At 51.4% G+C, this 5,998-nt stretch overlaps 1 long non-coding RNA gene across 1 annotated transcript; it reads right to left on the bottom strand.

Annotated features, from left to right (window-relative positions):
- Window positions 1-2,413: 2,413 nt before the first annotated feature.
- LOC137453961 (uncharacterized) lies at window positions 2,414-4,382 on the bottom strand. The gene is made up of 3 exons (XR_010990510.1): window positions 4,204-4,382; window positions 3,923-4,079; window positions 2,414-2,560 (listed from the first exon to the last, which is right to left on the bottom strand). It is a non-coding gene; the product is annotated as an uncharacterized lncRNA (long non-coding RNA).
- Between the last annotated feature and the right edge of the window lie 1,616 nt (window positions 4,383-5,998).

Here is a 5,998-nt window from a genome sequence, read left to right as displayed (position 1 = left end):
GAACTGTGAGAGAGCTCCGAGGGAACTGGAAGGGACTGGGAACAACTGGGGAAAAAGTCCCAAAGAGGATCCTAAATGGGCCCAAATGGCCCCAAAGTAAACAGAGCCCAAACTGGGGCGATCTGGACCAAGGGAGCCAGTGGAAGCACTTCCCACCTAAACTGTACTGACCAAAGGGAGCGCGGCTCTGCTTTCCCACTCCGGGAAATCTGCCACGCTGCAAGATGAGAAGGAGACTGGGAGGGATTGAGAGGAACTGGGAAAGGACTAGGAGAGACTGGGAGGGGACTGGGAGTGACGGGGATGGGACTGGGAGGAGACTGGGAGAGGATTGGGAGGAATGGGAATGGGGATGGGGACAGGACTGAGAAGGGACTGGGAGAGACTTGGAAGGGACTGGAAGGAGATTGGGAAGGACCGGGAGGGACTGTGAGGAATTCCAAAGGGAATGGGAGGGAATGGGAAGGAAACGGGAGGAACTGGGATGGAAATTGGAAGGACTAGGGGTGACTGAGAAGGACTGGGAAAGAACTGGGAGGGACTGAGATACCACTGGGACCCTCAGAAGTCTATGGCACCAGATGGGATCCATCCCAGGGCAGAGAGCTCTGGCAGATGAGCACCTAGCCACTGTCCAACATTTGCCACCAGTCCTGCCCTAAAGGCTCGGGCCTTTGATCTAATCCTCAACAGCCACCAGTGACACCAGAATGGTGAGAAATGCCATTTCCCCAATAGATGGAGTCACCTGCTCAGACAGCAAAAAGCAGTCTCGGGGACAGGAGGCTCTTGGCAACAGCCAGCCTGCTCTTCTGACCCGAGTGCCACAGAAGGGTATAAGAGTAGATCACCTTGAAGGCCACCGCACGGACCGCAGAGGACATTCAGGTGCTCGTGCCTAACAGAAAAGATGTGTGAAAAGCAGGTGTTGCATCACTAACCTAATGTCCCTCTGTGACCAGGGGACCTTCATCCCAATCCCATCATGGGGTGGAAAAGATTTCCTGCTGGTCGCTGTAAGGCAGGACTTTAACGCTTTCCCTAGCAAGTTTCTCTGAAAAGAAAATGGGGAATGAGACTTGAAGGAGTAAGGAGGAGATGAAGAAGATGGACTGTAGCACAGGCCATCTCACCAGCTACAGACATTTTCCCCTGCCCATGTGCTCTGTGGACTAAGAAGAGTTCCCTTCTTTTGGCGTGAAAGCACTGGCTTCAATGAAAGAGCTGGCTCCTCCTGAAGGGCAAGTATGAATGGAGCTCTCAAAGTACCACACTTCAGAGCCTCCTACTTGCTAGCACTAAGACAACTGTTCATGTAGAACGACTGGCCACTCACTTCAACAAACCCCACAGAACTGGCTCCTATCAACTCTCCAGAAGACACTGCTGCACTAGCTTGGCTGCCTGACCGGCTCAGTTCAGGTGGCTTAGGATCTCACAGAGAGTACCACAAGAACTGAGTGCCGCAAGAAGGGGCCGCTTATTCGACCAATTTGATCAGCGGAATCCAACTTTATTGAGCATCAGACACATCTTATATACAGTCTGCTATAATTATGCCCACTTGGCAACATACTATTGGTTGCTCTCTAAAAGGTTACATCATTGTTTTCACAACTCGGTGGAATTCTTCTATCCGGTCTAATTGCTCTCTTCCCCAGATCTCGCCTCCTCCTTATCTTGCTTGCCTCCCATCTCAGAGGCAGCTGGACTTCAGCATACCAAGCAATCAGCACTTTCTCACATCTCTTACTCCGCCACTATATTATCACAGAGAATTCTTCAAGGCCTGAATTGCACAGGCGTTCCTGGGACCCAAGGCCCCTCTTGCTCAAAACAATCCTCAACAACTGAGGGGACTGCAATCTTTGCAGCTTCAACTTTCCTTCTCTGCTACTTCTTTTTTCAGATGGATTTTTTTTCAAAGGGACTGCTGGACAGCAGAACAGGATGGATGGCTGGGCCCCAAGAGCAGTGGGGAACAGAGTTAAACCCAGCTGGTGGCTGGCCCGGCAGAAGTGGTGTTCCCCAGCACACAGAGGTGAGAGAGTGTCCCCAGAGAAGGGCCACAAAGCTGGTGAAGGGTCTGGATAACAAGTCTTATGAGGAGTGGCTGAAGGAACTGGGACTGTTTAATCTGCAGAAGAGGAAGCTGCGGGAATTAAGGTGTGGTCTGGCTTCAGCTCTCAACTAGTTCCACGTTGAACAAGAACAGCTTGTACTCACAGAAGGCACTGGCTGCTTGGGTTCAAGGTTCCTGTAGAGCTCAGGCTATCTCTCTTCTTTAGTGAGGTCATTCTCTCACCTAGGCAGAGAGAAGAAAATGCAGCTATAAAATTAGACCGCTGGAATCGTGAGACTCGTTCTGTGTGCGACTCCAGGAGAATCCAAACCTAACCTTGGAGTTGCCCTTAAGAGCTCCTCTTTGGAAAACTCTCGCTGCCGGGCCCCACAAACCCCACACCCTCTGTCAGCAAACCGGATGTACGAGCTGAAGAGTGTCAACAGAAACTGTACGTGGACAGCTCAGGAAAATCCTGCCAGTCCCAGCACACCAGACCTGGAATGATCAAAGAAAGTCTGTTAACAACTGTCTGTGTGTCTGCTCATAGCTTGAGGAGTAACAGAGCAGGAACAATTCTCAAAAGGTTTTCACTGCATTCCTAGGCACTTGAAGGATTGCCCTGGCTGTAGTTAATACCTAGAAATTCCTATCAAAATCTTTGCAGCACAGCAAGGAAACTAAAACAACCAACAAAGCACAGACTGCTTTATATTATCAAGCAGGAACTTGAAATCCTACTGGAATTGTGGGGTTTTTATGACAAATTGTGATGAATATACTGGTGATCTATGTTTAAAATTATAAGACTTAGAGTGCCCTGGGATTAAGGGTCAGGATCTTGTGAGGCCTGTTTTGAGAGCAAAGGGAAAGAAACATATCTTGCAGACTTGCAAGGATACTGTCTGGTTAGTTGGAGACATCACGGCTGAGGCGGAGCTTATCTTAAAGATAAACATTCAGACCTAGGAATTTGTTTTCTTCAGATAAGAAGCCTGCAAAATTGTGCACGTGAGAAAATGGATACATTGACCCTTACCACCCGAATGTGGGGAGAAGGGATTTGATCGCCTACTCTAAGACTCATTATCACATGCCTGCCTTCTGTTTAGCATAAGTTTGCTTATGTAGATGATGTAACTATAGAAGATGAAGAAAACTATTGTAAGGCTGCTGTGGAGGTGGAGTTTTGTCCCCTCTCAAGCCCAGCGCGCTGCTTTGCTTGCCTTTTATTGCACTTTATTCCCTTTTTATGATCTTTTAGTGCCAATAAAACTGTTACCAAAAACTTTTACCTGGAGTCATCTATAACGCAAATTATTCCTGTTCTTTTTTCCTTCTTTTGGTGTCGTACCACCTAGTACACATTCACCACCTAACCGAACGTCACAGTTGTGATTCAAAGCCAAGCAAGACAAAGTGTATCGAGGGAAAGAAAAGAGAGAGAAAGCTAAAGAGTTCTCCTCCTCTTCACTTTTCCCCTTGAGAGATCCAACACTACAGGAAGGCAGGCCTGAATTTCATGAGCTCTGGGATTCAGATGAGCTCGGGAAATCATTTGGTTTGCACTTCACGGCTGTACACACACAGCTGTGTTCAGCTGTAGAACAACCTCCTTGCAACATGAAATACAGGCTTCCGAAACTGGAGTGTCTGTCCCACTGAGACTTCCACGACCCTGTGTCCAAACCCTACTGACATGTCAATTCAATTGTTCACAGCTTTTACCACAGGTCACTCTTAGCACCTGAGTTTCTGAGCCTAGATGAGACATCCTGCTGTCTGGCTCTGAGCTCAGGAGAACATGCCAAGCTGCTGGCTACCTGCAGACATCACATTGCTAGGACTGAATTGGCTCACCTTTATCTTTCCAACAGGCAGCGCCTCTCTGAATGCTGGATTCACATGAGTGTGCCTAAGGCAGATGACACAAGCAGGCTCTGTGGCCGGCACAGCCCTGAGGGCACTCGCCAGCTAGCAAACAAGCATCACACAGCAGGATGTGGGGGGAAGACAACTGGAAGGGGGAAAGTGAGAAAACTCAGGGGTAGGAATAATAGTAATACCAATAATAAGAGCAATAATAACAATAGCAGAAGTCCTAAGGAGGATAAGGAATGGAAATTAAGGCTATTGCTCACCATCAGCTGAGTGAGGTCAATCCAGTCCTGGAGAGTAGTCCACCGGCCAACCTGCCCTCCAGTCTTCTGGCTGAGCATGTGACATAGCCTTGCTAAATTAGAAAATCCTTGCTGAATATGCAATGCGCTCAGTGGGAATTAAAACGTCCCTGCATTATCAACGCTGTTTGCAGCACAAACCCAAACCCAAACCCACCCCGAGACACCCCCAGCTCCCACGGGAGCCTGCAGAGACCTCCCAAAGGGTCCGTCGGAGGTGCCCAGCTGCCTCTCCACGACCCTTGATCCTTTCAGATGGCCCCACCAGAACTTTACATATCCCCAGACCCTTTTAGGTGCCCCCAGACCTCCTCCGTCACCCCCAAAAGCCCTGCCGATGGCCCCAGACCACCTTCAGATGCCAGAAGGAACACACCTGGGAGTCCCGGGCCGGCAGCGACACCAGAAACCGCACTGCAAGCTCCCTGAATGCGCCAGGACCCCTTGCCCCGCCAAAGGACGGCGGTTCGCAGGCACCCTGGGGCACAGAACGGCATCATGCGCCGAATCAGGGCTCTCCGCGACCGGTCCGGCTCCAAAGCTGCTCTGCACGGCGCCCGCCCCCCCGGCCAGAAAAGCGGGGCGCAGCCCGCGAGGAGGGCGCGTGCGTGGGACCGGACCCGCTGCGGCGCAGGCACCGCATCCATAGCGACGACCGGGACGCTGCACCTCTGGCGCGAGCAGAGCCAGGCAAGGGCGCAGGCGCCGTATCCATAGCGACCACCGGGACGCTGCCCCCCTGGCGCGAGCAGAGCCGGGCTAGGGCGTAGGCGCTGGATCCATAGCGACGCTCGAGTCAAGCTCTCCGCTCTCCCCCTAAGAATTTTCGAGCATTCAGCGCAGTTAGGCTGCAGAAATTAGCTCCCCCGGGGCGGCACACGCCGCGGCACGGCAGCACTGGCCTTAGAGACAAAGCTGTCTTTGATCTGGGTACCAGCTGCAGCTCTCAGCAGTGCCTAGCTGCAGAGCAATGGCCTGCACCTTCATCCTGATCCAGGTGGAGAGAGAACTGCCAGGAACACAGCTTCTCTGCTACGGTTGCAGCATCCCCAGGGGCCGAGCGCAGCCTTGCTGTTAGTGAGGAACACAGCCCCTGTGAGAAGCTTCTGGGGTCAGGGGACAAACAAGGGGTTTTCCACACTGGAAACAAGGGAAGTCTCTTTGCCACCCCCTTTGCCACCACCCCTAACCCTAACCCCCTAACCCCAACCCCCTAACCCTACGTCTGCCGGCCCCTGCACCCTCACCCTGGTGCTGTCCACGACGCAAACCCTAAACCCCCTGACCACCACACTATCGTTAACCCCGACCCCAAACGCAATCCTCACCCGGACCCTAAGTTGCCCATCCGCCCCTTTGCCCATCCGCCCCTTCCCCTAATCTCCGCCTGAATAATCTCTCCTCCCTACCTCCGTACTCACAAATGCTATTACTGGGCATTTAGAAAGCTTTAGCTAGCACCCCTGTCCTTCTCCTCACTTACCTGCAAAGGCTTCTAGCATGTAAAAACAAATTGCACATACTACAACACACAGTTTAGAAATATGCCATGTTCTTCCCTTAGGCAGGGGACCTTCCTTCATTTGTTTTCAGAAGGATGTTGCTACTTCCTTGCCCTGCTTTTGTTTCTTAGTTTATTAGTACTAGAAACCATATACGCATCCTACACCAAACCACAATGAAGTGCAACAAGGACTAATGCTGCAGATTCCGTGACTGGCCGTGCTCCCATTGACACCTTTCGCTTTGTCCGTCT

The sequence above is a fragment of the Melanerpes formicivorus genome, unplaced genomic scaffold (genome assembly GCF_026170545.1).
Source record: "Melanerpes formicivorus ecotype bairdi unplaced genomic scaffold, bMelFor1.0.p_v2 SCAF_2, whole genome shotgun sequence".
Lineage (NCBI taxonomy): Eukaryota > Metazoa > Chordata > Aves > Piciformes > Picidae > Melanerpes > Melanerpes formicivorus.
This window is presented reverse-complemented; position numbering and strand designations above follow the sequence as displayed.